The following is a 12,650-nucleotide window of genomic DNA, read 5'->3' as shown; positions in this document are numbered from 1 at the left end:
ATAAAGTAAATAAAACACTAGTCGTAGCATCGGAGACTGAAACCGACAATAATTCAAGTTTTCAAGACAATGTGCTAACGAAACTGACTCTCTGGTATGAATGTCTTAGGTATCAATTTTCACACGGTCAGAGCATCTACGTCTAGATGAACCTCGAATAGATTTGACGCGCAGATCCAAACGTCCGTTGTTGATTGTCCTATTTCCACAGACTGCACGATATTGTAGCGTTCTCTATATTTTCAAAGATGCCTTGGATCTTCGATTTCACTTATTCCGCTTGGCTTTGCTGTTCTCTCCGAGCTGTGGCGTAACTTTAATAATGTCTGCCTCTTCAGTTCAATTTGAAACGATCACCAACCGTTCGGGATTACTCGCCTCGTAATTGCCAATTTGTTTTAATTTATTATTAAGTACTTGAGTTTACGTTGAAAGAACGCACTTTTACATCATGTTTGTTGAAGCAATAAAACTTGGGGCTTTGTTAAAGCAATCTTATCTGAAGGCGTGAACAATTCTTTATTGATATAATAAAATAATTATATGTTTAGTCATCACGCCACACCTCAATTACTGAAATGTTTTAACTGGAAAATTAGTTAATCCTTGATAACGACCTACTTCCTACTAATGTTATAAATGTGAAAGTTTCTAAGGATGGATGACAGCTACTGAATGGATTTTGATACTCGGATACTTTACAGTACTGATTTTTTTTAATAAATTAAAGCTACTTTTAAAATTTTTGTTGAACAAGTAATAGCTTGAAAATAAATAGTAGAATAGGTGCAATGTCTAGAGTTAGTTAACTTTACACATAGGTATTTTCTTAAGGTATAAAACACATTTAATAATTACTCCTCCTTGAAATCTTAACCTACTTCTTTTTGTTAACTCATATTTAACGAAATTATTCACCCGAAAATTGGGGTATCAGAGATTACGAAATCATTTTTGCCTAATCATCAGCATCACGAAACCAAACGTCAAACATTAAAATTTTAACGCTATTTCAATGCAAACAGAAATTATAACACCGAGGAATTTAAGGCTGACAACTAAATTACCCGTCAATGCTTGAAAGGTAAAAGCTATTAGGCTACCGCATAACCGATGTAAAGTCATCCTCAATTAAGTAACCCTTAAGGCTCTGACACACAGCCGGCATGGGTGTGACGCGATGAGAACGTGGCGTGACTTTCTAAACTAAGAGGTTTTGAAAATTACAATTTTAGTCAAAATCATAAAATCTAAATTTTATTAGTAGTCGAGTGTGCGTGTAAATAGTTCCCGCAAATAGATTTCTACATTTCGTACAAAGTATAATATGATAAAATCAACTCATGCTTTTCTCTACATATTTATTTAACCTTAAAGATGTTTTACTCAATTTAAATTAGGGCTCCACAGAATTAATAACAGAAAGTTCGGTGACAATTTTAATTGTCCTCATTGCAATTGTCTATATTGCTACAGAGTCGCATGGAAATGTAGAGCCACTTTCGCGCTGCTGTTGTGCCAGTCAGTAAGTATAGTGTGTCAGAGGCCTTATTATGGAATTTACACCCACGATATTTTAAAAATTCAGCGTATCAGCCTGATTTTTACTTACAAAATCTCAACACTCCATATAACCTAAGATCACAAATTATAGATTTAAAACCGATTGTAAATTGGGTTCAACATAAAAATTATACACCGCCATAATAGCTTTCAATTCGCGTGAAAACAAAGTTTACCTACCGCTTAAGCAGAACCTCGTTTGTAAATTAAAAACTGGGACATTCCGAATACAATACCTCACTAACGTTACTATACTTTCAGTATAACCCCGATCGAGCTATCACCCATCCCTTATTACGTATAATTATCTAATCTAAAACCTTTTAGGCGAAGCGAGAAGTGACTTCTGAGAATATCTTTCGAGATCGTGGGAGCACGACGTAACTTTTGAGCTCGTTAAGTTTAACACTGTTGCATCTTATTTGGCTGCAATAAGTGCGATTTTGCAACTAAATTGTGTAACTTGATGAGCTATACTGACGGTGAATCTTGCTAATTACTGGTTTTGGCTATTGGCTATCCCTATAGACGGACAGCGCATTAGTCAAAGGTCACTTGGCTGAAGAAAGCGGCCTAGTGAACTAACCTTTCGAGTTAATGGGAAGCGTTTTGAGTGTTAAGATAATTATAATTAACATTTCACTAACTAAAAGTTAGTCGAGGTCGAAAGTATAGGTGACAGGTCTGGACAGTCTCTCAGGTCATCTAGATATTTTAGGGACGTAGCAAAGCTATTACCTAAGTCATCATCATCATCATTTCAGCCGCAGGACGTCCACTGCTGAACATAGGCCTCCCCCAATGACTTCCATATCGCCCGGTTGGTAGCGGCCTGCATCCAGCGCTTTATGAAGTCGTCGGTCCACCTTTAGGGTGTTATAACCTAAGTATGTTTATTATTACAAAACTCTACGATAATCTTTTTCTCACTCTAAGGCTGAGTTGCACCATCTTATTTTGACTTTAACAAACGTCAAAAATTTGTCAAATTCCATACAAAAAGCACCGGTTATTGTTAAAGTTACGGTGAAAGTAAGTTGGTGCAACTCAGCCTAAGAGTCAATAAGTAAGTATTGACTGAAAAACTATATTTCAGAGTCTTTCTTTGTCTCCCTCCATCTCCACAGCCAAAAGACGTTACGTCCACTGCTGGACAAAGGACTTTCAGCATAAGAAAATTGCATTAACTGTTATAAATTCTACCAGAAGGTACCTAGATTATCTTCTACTAGGTCTACTATATCAATAAAAAAGTAAAACGAAGACATCGTTAATCTCAATACAAAATTACAGTGTTCTAAATTAATTTGTAACTCAAAGATTTTACAACAGTAACCTTTAAGAGGAAAATAATCACGATTTCATCGCATCGATAAATCAATAGCCAAACAATTGTTCTTGATTGATGGCTCATCGTCCCAGCTAAGTAGTCAGCTGCTATAATTACAGGCAACTTGCCGAAGTAAATGCCATAACATTTTGACACCACAATAGAGTGGAGAAACTTATAAAAACGTGTATAAGGGTAAAGCACAGTGGGTGATAGGCGAGGCGATAAAAGGCAAAAGATATTTGTGGATTTAGTTAGTGCAATATTGCAATAAAAATATAGTATGATCTGATGTAGACCGCGCAGGTTTATTTCAATAAAAATATAGTATGATCTGATGTAGGCCGCGCAGGTTTCTACTAGAAAAGGTTTAAATTGTCGTTCAAAATGTAGAATAGTCGGAGAAATGACTCATTTTATAGTGACTGTGTTTCTTGCGCTGCTTCTTCTCAGCACTGGCCCATTTATTGTTCCGAAGCACTGGTAGGGTTAAAGCTGGGACGAGTGCTTTTTTAAAAGCCTACTTGTAAAAAATAAATCCCATCAAAAACAATACTTGTCAAAAAAACCAAGTCTCGCAACTCAGTTGTTCTACGGTAAAAAGTTGTGAGATCCATGTAATACCAAGTCCAGGCCAGGAAATCTTTGACGTTTTACATAAATTATTGACTTGGCCATCGCACTAAATAATTTAATTTACACGACGTGTTTTCATGCGATGGCCAAGTCAATATATTTATGTAAAACGTTAAAGATTTCCTGGCCTGGACTTGGTATTACATGGATCTCACAACTTTTTACCGTAGAACAACTAAGTTGCGAGACTTGGTTTTTTTGACAAGTATTGTTTTTGATGGGATCTCATTTCTTTTTGTATTTTGTAGACAGCAGTTATGTATCTAGAAAACTGGACCGAAATTGAAAAATTTTACTCGACTTGGCGGTTGCACTACCGTGCCCCCAAATCTCATTTCTTTTTGTATTTTGTAGACAGCAGTTATGTATCTAGAAAACTGGACCGAAATTGAAAAATTTTACTCGACTTGGCGGTTGCACTACCGTGCCCCCAAATATTTTAGTTTTTCCTTGATTCATACACCAAACACTACTTATATTCCAAATTTGAAGCTTCTAGGTCTGCTAGAAGTGCCTTAGAATTTTGATGATCGGTGAGTCAGTGAGTCAGTGAGTGACAAAATTAAGTAACTTTGACCCGTTATAATTCTTAAACTACTGGTTCAAATTGAATGAAATTTTAAATATACCGTGTCTTTACAATGCCTGCATAGCTAATGAAAATTCAGCCTTCCAGTTTTATCCACAACGAAGTTACAGGCGGTCGAAAATGGCCTGAATTGCTTCGAGAAAAGGATGGTACGGCCGTGCCGCTTTTTTGCTCGACTTGGTGGGGGCACTGCCGTGCCCCCAGATGAGTTTTTAGTATCTAATGACATAAGTTCTGTGCAAGGGTAACTAAAATCTTTACAATACGTTTCTTTATCAAATAATTATATTAATATTTAGTACAATAAGATTAGTTTGTTACTTGTTTGTTTTTAAAGCTTACAAAAGCGCCTTATGATAGGTATGAGCATAGGGTAAAAGTACAACAATTGTGCAAGACTGAGTCAACCGCAAAATGGGCAAGATTTTACATGAATTCGAATCCTGACTAATTTTATTTAGGAGTCCAATAAACGTAAGCAATATCAATTATTCCACGCCAGTAACACAATAGCTAACCAACAGTTAATATAACTTAAACTATAGTATTACAGCTTCGCTCGCAGTACGATGAAGCCATAACAGCTTGTAGGCCCATTAATGTTGAACCTAGGGCTACCAGGCCCATAAACACAAAATCCGGACTCGGTGCTTAATTTGGCCGGACATTTTAAAGCCTTAAAGCCAAATATACCTTTTTTATAGCTTTTGAAAAGCCCTGATAATGTGTTGTTCTAAAATCTGAAATTATGACCGCAGTCTGTGGAGGAATACTATAATACGGTCGCGAATTCGCGATCCTCATCAGTAAGGGACTGAGGAACAAGAAGAAAATCTGAAAAATATCTCGTAATAAAACAATCATGTCATGGCTTCACTTATACGCTCGTATTTCGACTGGCGCGGCAGCCACATTAAAAGACGGACGAGAAAATATTTGGCCGGACACGTCTGTGAAAAGCCAAACATGTCCGAGTAAAGCCGGTCACCTGGCAACCCTAGTGGCACCCAGATATATTTGCGGGCATTACCATTTACAACAATGTCGTCGACGTAACTTAACAAGGTCGAGAAATATAATCCAGTCGTATACATCGTCATAAAACTCTTGTCCGAGAATCAATCGTCAATGTTGCGTTTACGATTCGCGAAAACGAATAAACCATCGATATTCTTTGCGTCTATTCGATGATGGAGATATTTTGTTCTTGTCGATCTTTGTGCGAGGGTAATTAGATGGTGGGTGTTACTCTCTGTGTGTAGTTATGTCAGTGATTTAGTTTTATGTGTTGTTCTTACAATATGGCCAATATGGAAATCATTGGGGGGGCCTATGTTCAGCAGGAAGGCCTAAGTCCTGTGGCTGATATGAGGATGATGTGTTATTTTTTAAGACTAGAAGACGGATACCTCGAGGCACCTCTCGACCATTTGCCAGAGAAAAGTACTGGATCCCACATTTTTCTCAACTAGGAAAATGAGTCTTCTAGGTTGTGGAGTGATTATGTTGCTTTAATGGGTACTATCTTTTTTTTAACCACATGTGAATTGGTTATAGATTCGACAAAACATTGAATGTAGGAGACTATATCGAGTCAGTATCTGAATTTAATAGCACCTGCATGCGCTGTTTTTAGTCTACAGAAAATCTCACATCATCATCATTTCAGCCACAGGACGTCCACTGCTAAACATAAGCTTGTACCAATTTTTTCCATATTGACCAGTTGGTAGCTGCCTGCATCAAGCGCCTTCCTGAGGTCGTAGGTGCACCTTGTGAAAAAAAACCGTCGTGTTATTTAAATATTTGCTTCCTTATAGCTTTTAGTATTTTAACATACGGATTACTAACTCTTATTATTTAACTGCACATGCATTTTGTTTTCTAAGAAACAGTTTCATCACAATACTTCATTAACACTATACTGTTTCATGCAAAAACTGCACCCGTTAACGTTAACTGCAACGATAATTAAACCGAGATTAAAATCTGGTTATAATTTTACGAACCGCAACTTTGTTACCTACTACCGAAACTGCTTATTATAAATGAGCTTAAATATTAGGTTTTGTTAATCCCCTATAATTTGGTAACGTCATAAAATATACGTTAAGCGATTTGTATTATATTTTGATGAGTAATCAGTTTGTACAGTCGACAGCAGAGTATATTATCTAAGTGGTATATCTGTAAGCTTACTTGAATTTGAATTAAATAAATAAATAAATTAATTACGTTTTTGTTGCAAAATAGCATTTAATACAACTCCAGAGGATGTCATAGTGTTTGTTTGGTACACAATTTTTGGAAAGGTTTGCTTGTATCTATTTTACTTACCTAGTATTATTTTCATTCTGTTGGAAGCTTAATCATAGTTAATTAATAAAAAAAATTCTAGTCTAACTCACATCAATAATCTAGACTCAAACTATTTCCCGGGACTACTCAACCTTACTTGTAGGCTATAAATTCAGCCTGGATAGGAATTACAGGGCTAAAAACGAAAGGTACAGTTACAGTACTAGTACGAGAGCCCACGACCAAAATTTTTGTCTCATAGCAATACGGCCAAAACCGCATCAAATCGATAGATACGATTATCCTGAACTCGAAAATACCAATCAGACATTTTCCGCGTAGCGTTTGATCTGACCGAATTTTCAAAATTGTCAAAGAATTTTACCGAACTGCATCATAGCAATATGTCTGATTTGCAGACTGTAGTTGAATGATAGTTTTGAGATACCGGAAACATATTTTTCAGACGTTAGTGGTGTAGCGCAAACCCGTAAAATCACTTAAAAAAATTAAAAATGAGACAAAAAAAATGTCTCATAGCAATACGTCTGAAAATCTTTTTTATTTGTAAATTTTTGTTATTTGATGCGAACAAAACAATTTTCAGACGGAAATGTGGACGCATTAAATTTTTAGACCGTTTTGAAAATGTTAACAAATTTTACCGATCGGTATCATAGCAATATGTCTGAAAATTGTTGGACATGATAAAATAAGTTGTCCACATGTGCAAAAAATTTATATCAGACAAATTAAGTGTAGTACCTTCTCTATCAGACAACTTTTCGATACTCAGATATCATTTAAAAATCGTATTGAGGCATCTTGAATTTTCTGTTACAAACCAATGAATACGTTGCGACCCTGAATTTATTAGATGATAATTAACAAAGAATTTACCCGAAACCGTAACATTGAAGTTGAAGGACTGAAATAAATCGCACAAAAGGAAACTGGGATGAAGTTGAATGCTACACTTAAAGTGTCTGAAAACAGGTTTTTGGTAATCATGGCAGCAATACGAAAAGTTGAAAAAATTTTTATCCGTATTGCTATGATACAGGTCGGCTAAATTTGTTGACATTTTCAAAAATGCGCTCAGGCTATATGCTACGCGCAAAATGTCTGAAAACAAACTTTTTCGTAATACAATTATAAAATCTATGTACATTTTCACTATCAGACGTATTGCTATAATACCGACTGTCTTTTTTTTTTGACACAGCAGAAAAGCCCCCCCACGCAGTTGCTACACTTTCGACCGTTACTACACACCTAGTCGGGTTCAGAATCATACAATCTAACGATTTTCTAGGGTTTTTGCCGTATTGCTATGAGACATGGTTTTGGTCGTGGGCTCTCGTACTATACAGTACAGTACACATGCTTAAAAAAGGTAATGCATAATTATTTTTAGCATGCTTAAAATAAGTGTGCTCGAACAATAATTCTAAATGAGCACATGCATATCATTAGCAATTGTAGCATGCTTACCAGTAAATCTGTGCTAGTAATGACCATGTGTAACTGTACCTTAACCCTGTCTCTCAAGCTTTTCTGTAGATTAAAAACGTTGTACCAAAAAGTACCGACACACAAATGCACTTATCCAATCAACAATTTGCCCAGGGGATACTTTATTAAAACAACTCATAAATTAATAAGATTACGCATCATGCAGAAAGTTACGAGAGGAGCGGCGACATTGCCGTGTTTCGATTATTGAATAAGCATCGTGCGTCGAATCGATTACATCGTTCGCTCCTAAGTACGATGATGGCTTTGGTGCATAATGGGCTAACTGAAAAGAATGATATTTTTGAAGTAAGCAAAAGCTTGGATCGTCTGCAACGAACCTTCATAATACGCCATATGATTATATTTAATTTAGTATAATTTATTAAAGTGATAGAATTTGTTCAGTCACTACTTGTGACTTTTACTTGTGACGGAGTTGATATAAATTATAATTAATAATTGATACAGCTCATATGATTTCAGAGGATACATATTTTGTAACCCGATCAAGCTAACTGCGCTGGAATGCGACTTTCCCTCACAAACACAATCACAATCACAAACCCACAAATCTCCACAAGTTCGCCCCGTCTGTAGGTACCAGAGCGTCGATGTGAGGTCATGGCTGCTAGGTTACTTGATCGGGTTGTATATGTATATCACTTCACTCAAAAAAGTAACTGAAAAAATACCTTACTTGATTCAAAAATTGTATTATACCTACATAAAAATTAAATTATAAAGTAATGTAGTAGGTAATCAATTAATATCTTAATTCTAACTCATCTTACTTCTTCTTTGTTTTCCCATAATTTAAAATCACTTTCTCAAGCAATAAAGGATAGTTATGTGTACTTTGTGAATGACATTTCAATTTTTAACTATAAAAACTTAAATTTTGAGTTGCACCACTATTCACCGCGACAACGGCCGTGCGTGCGACGATCAGCCGCGCCGTGTTCTCGGATGGGAACTTAACCACAGAATAAGTAATAGTACAGGTACAAAAGGATTACTCCGCAAGACGATTTAAATAAATGCGAGTCTTGCTTCGACGCGATACAGTGGAATTCAGCTCGCACAGCACTACGTACCTACAATTTTATTCACCTACAAGTTTTGTCTCTTTCTATCGCGTGCCTCTGAACTCTTCTTACGCTGTTAGGGTTGCTGTCTAGTGAAAAAAATAATTAATCTACTTATATGTCATGAGGTACGTACCTCATGACACGTATGTATGTAAGTATTCATTATGGAAAACCTTGGGAGAGGCCTTTGTCCAGCAGTGGACGTCATTGGGCTGAAACGAACAAACGCATTCTGAGCAGTAGTCATGGTAGGTTAGGTTCCTATACTATCCTAAGAATTATTGATTACCTACATGGCCAAACATACCTTTCAGCATCTTTGGGAAGCTAAAAAAAAGATAAATCCGGTAGATTTCTTTTCGAATTTAAACACCCGAACGCCGCACAATATTTCTTTCTCTTTATGTCCATTTTTAAATAATACTTCGATCATAGAATTAGGTACTACAACGCACGCCAGCGTCCTGACGGGCGCGCGCGTGACACTCGACTGATATAATACCCGCCGGCGGGGCGCTTCGCTGTAGGTAATTATCGGATGTACCGCGCGGAGTGAGCCAGGCCTGACTTAACAAGGGGTTCGAAGTCGTACTTTTTGTTCAAGGAATTATGCGCGTTTTTATGCGAGATGTCTCCAAGTACATCTTTTAATGGGTGTGAAAGTAGGAGAGCATTTTTAAAAGATATTACAATATTAAATTAAATAATGAAAAATTGTATTTATCTCATTGTAAGTGAACCGTGTATAATGTAAAAAGGGACGCAAAGATTTTGTGCTTGAGACTCTAAATTACGCGATTAGTGTGTTCAAAATAAATAAAACTTTATACTAACTAACTTTAATAAATAAGACTTTAAATGCGCTAATTAATACGATGCGTCACGGATTGTTTTGTAAAATACTATAAGACGCTTATCTACGAGTACCGAGCTTACATCAACAAATTCAATTTAGTTTTTTGCAAGTTACCTAAATAATGGGCTAAGAAGGTATAACTAGCTATTTAGAATTATCCAAAGTGGACGTTAAAAAATAATTTAGTTATCAATAAAAATAACGAATAAGTACACAAAAATTACAGCGCAGATAAGCGTACTCACGATATCACGTGACTTGCTACGTAGCAATGACGCACCGCACTGTAGCGCGTAGTCGCGTAGAAATAGAATCATAATTTCGCTCGCTCTTTACAAGTCTTCGGTAGTATAGTGGTCAGTATCCCCGCCTGTCACGCGGGAGACCGGGGTTCGATTCCCCGCCGGAGAGATCTTTTTGTTTTTTATATTTTTTTAATATGCGTGTTTTTCTATTATATTGTTATTTATAAATTAATTTTATTGGTTTTTGTGCCGGTGTGCACAGTTTTTATTGTGTTGTTATTATAAAGAAATGTAATTTTACAGTATGTAGGTTCTAATTTTTTACAAAATGCATAGTTTTAATTCACATAATTTAATGTTATAAATTAATTTTATTGTTTTTAATTTAATTTAAAAATTATCTGTGTATTAGGTACTGACTGACTTGTTACATACAAACACTTACCAAAATTGGTAGTATTTGTAATTATTTTACTAAACAATTCTTCATTTATGATTATTTATGAATGGATATTGTTTGTCTTACTTTCTGCATAACAACACCCCGGTTGACGCTAGCGCGACACTATCGCGACAAATCGCGACGATAAAATTTGTCGTTACGTATTTAATAGGCGCGTGCGCTCATTCCGCTCCGCTGCGTCTCATCATCCATATTCTTTATCGTATTTATTTTTATAGCCTTTGATAAAAGATGCTACTTTTAATTACCTCGATCGATGGATCGATAAAAAGATAGGTAAAAAAAGCGGGGGTGTTCTTTTGCACTCTTTGCGGAGGATCAAGTCGCAGTGAAATTGGTTGAATGTTGATGATAAATGTTTTATAAATATGAAAAAATAAATAAAATAAAGCCGACACAATTTAGTTAGTCTATATTCGGCCTGATCCTTTCCATCAGATGAGATGCATGCATTCCAAGAGCTTCCAGGTTCTGGTTATAAGAAAGAAGTAGGTAAATAGGTACGTTATTAATAATATGTTTAATTGGTTGGGTAAAAGTGTAAAATATTTTATATATCACACCTAATCAGATTATTGTAATTGGTAAGATTATTGTCGGCTAATTTATAGCCAACTGCACATGAACAATACCCATCACGCCTTAATTATATTTATTTTACTATCACTATGTCACCTACTTAAGGACCCACTCGAGGATACTTATTTATAAACCAATAAATCCTGTCCAATTCGTTGTCACGTCAATAAACTGCGTCAGGTGACAGCGAAACCTTAACTTATAAAAAGAGCCAACATCCTTTCAAAATGACCTATGTGTTCAAAAGAACCAGAAATCAAAGACACGCAGATACGCAAGAGTAGTTCCCAATGCGGGACCAAGATATAATGGTAATCCAAATTAAGAAGATCCCTATAACTGTATGATTACTTCCAAATAACAGGTCAGTGTAAACTGGTGGATACCACATGGGTGTTTTTGAAAGCGTTATCGCAGTAGTACATTAGTGCGAGTTGACGCGACCAGTCGCCTGTGAGGCCACGGCTTGTATTAGTGGTCTCTAATTTATTGGGGCGATAGGACGACGGACGCCGGCCACCCCGGCCACGGATCCATTCACACCGGGAGGGTAGGTTGGGGTGGAATGGAACATAGCCTTTTTGGGTTAAAAAATACTACGCAATTAAAATTTTGGGTAGGTACTATTCGTATCCAGAATCCAGAGGAAGTGAATTTTCACTAATTTTAGATAGAGGTTTGTATACTTAATGGTACGATTTGTGATGGGATTTAAAATATGAATTCTTCAAAAATACATTTCTAGGATTAAACATTTCAAAGATTCTAAATGAGAATTTTCAGAAATTAAAAAAAAACACAAATTGGAACACTTCATAAAGGAGGTAGGTACCTAATATGTAATTGCATATCCATATAAAATTTTTAATAAAGACATCAAAAGTATGTAAAAGTTATTGTCCTTTTTGTAAAAAAAACCTTTTCCATCTCCAGAAATGTACCATAGATCAAATCTACACCTCCAGAGATCGTTATCAAGGGCAATGTCGCTGCAATAAAAACCTGTGATATTTTTACGACTAATTTTCATTGTGTCCGCTCCACCCAACGCTCCCCTACATTTTTATTAACACCCCAAACCTGATAAACAGGATACGGGAAATATATTTATTTGTCCAATCATCGAATATAAGGGGTGTTCTCGGGTTACACCAAATGATTCCGGTATAGCAATCGGCCTGGTGATTTGTTGTGATAATCTACACTCATAAATAAGGCCGAGTGTACCCGATTGAGCTGCCTCGACTGAGATACGTTGGAATTCTTTTGTTTTTACGTTTTTATTTGCCGAGTTTGATTTAATCCGGACGAGTTTGGCGAGGACGTTTTGGGTGACGTCACTCTTGAAGGAAAGCCGATAAATCATTTTGGTTGAGTCATTTTGCTGACGAACTGTGACGCAATCTTTGAAAGTTTATTGTAATCCTACTTAATATTATAAATGCGAAAGTTTGGATGTCTGGATGTCGGGATGTCTGGATGTTT

The 12,650-nt window shown here is 36.2% G+C and overlaps 1 non-coding gene across 1 annotated transcript; it reads left to right on the top strand.

Moving 5' to 3' along the window:
• The first annotated feature begins 10,217 nt into the window (after window positions 1-10,217).
• Trnad-guc (transfer RNA aspartic acid (anticodon GUC)) lies at window positions 10,218-10,289 on the top strand. Its single transcript has one exon. It is a non-coding gene; the product is annotated as a tRNA-Asp (tRNA).
• Window positions 10,290-12,650: the final 2,361 nt, after the last annotated feature.

The sequence above is a fragment of the Ostrinia nubilalis genome, chromosome 15 (assembly GCF_963855985.1).
Source record: "Ostrinia nubilalis chromosome 15, ilOstNubi1.1, whole genome shotgun sequence".
In the NCBI taxonomy this organism is placed as follows: Eukaryota; Metazoa; Arthropoda; class Insecta; order Lepidoptera; family Crambidae; genus Ostrinia; species Ostrinia nubilalis.
Note: the sequence above shows the minus strand (reverse complement) of the source record. Positions and strands in the feature narration are given on the sequence as shown.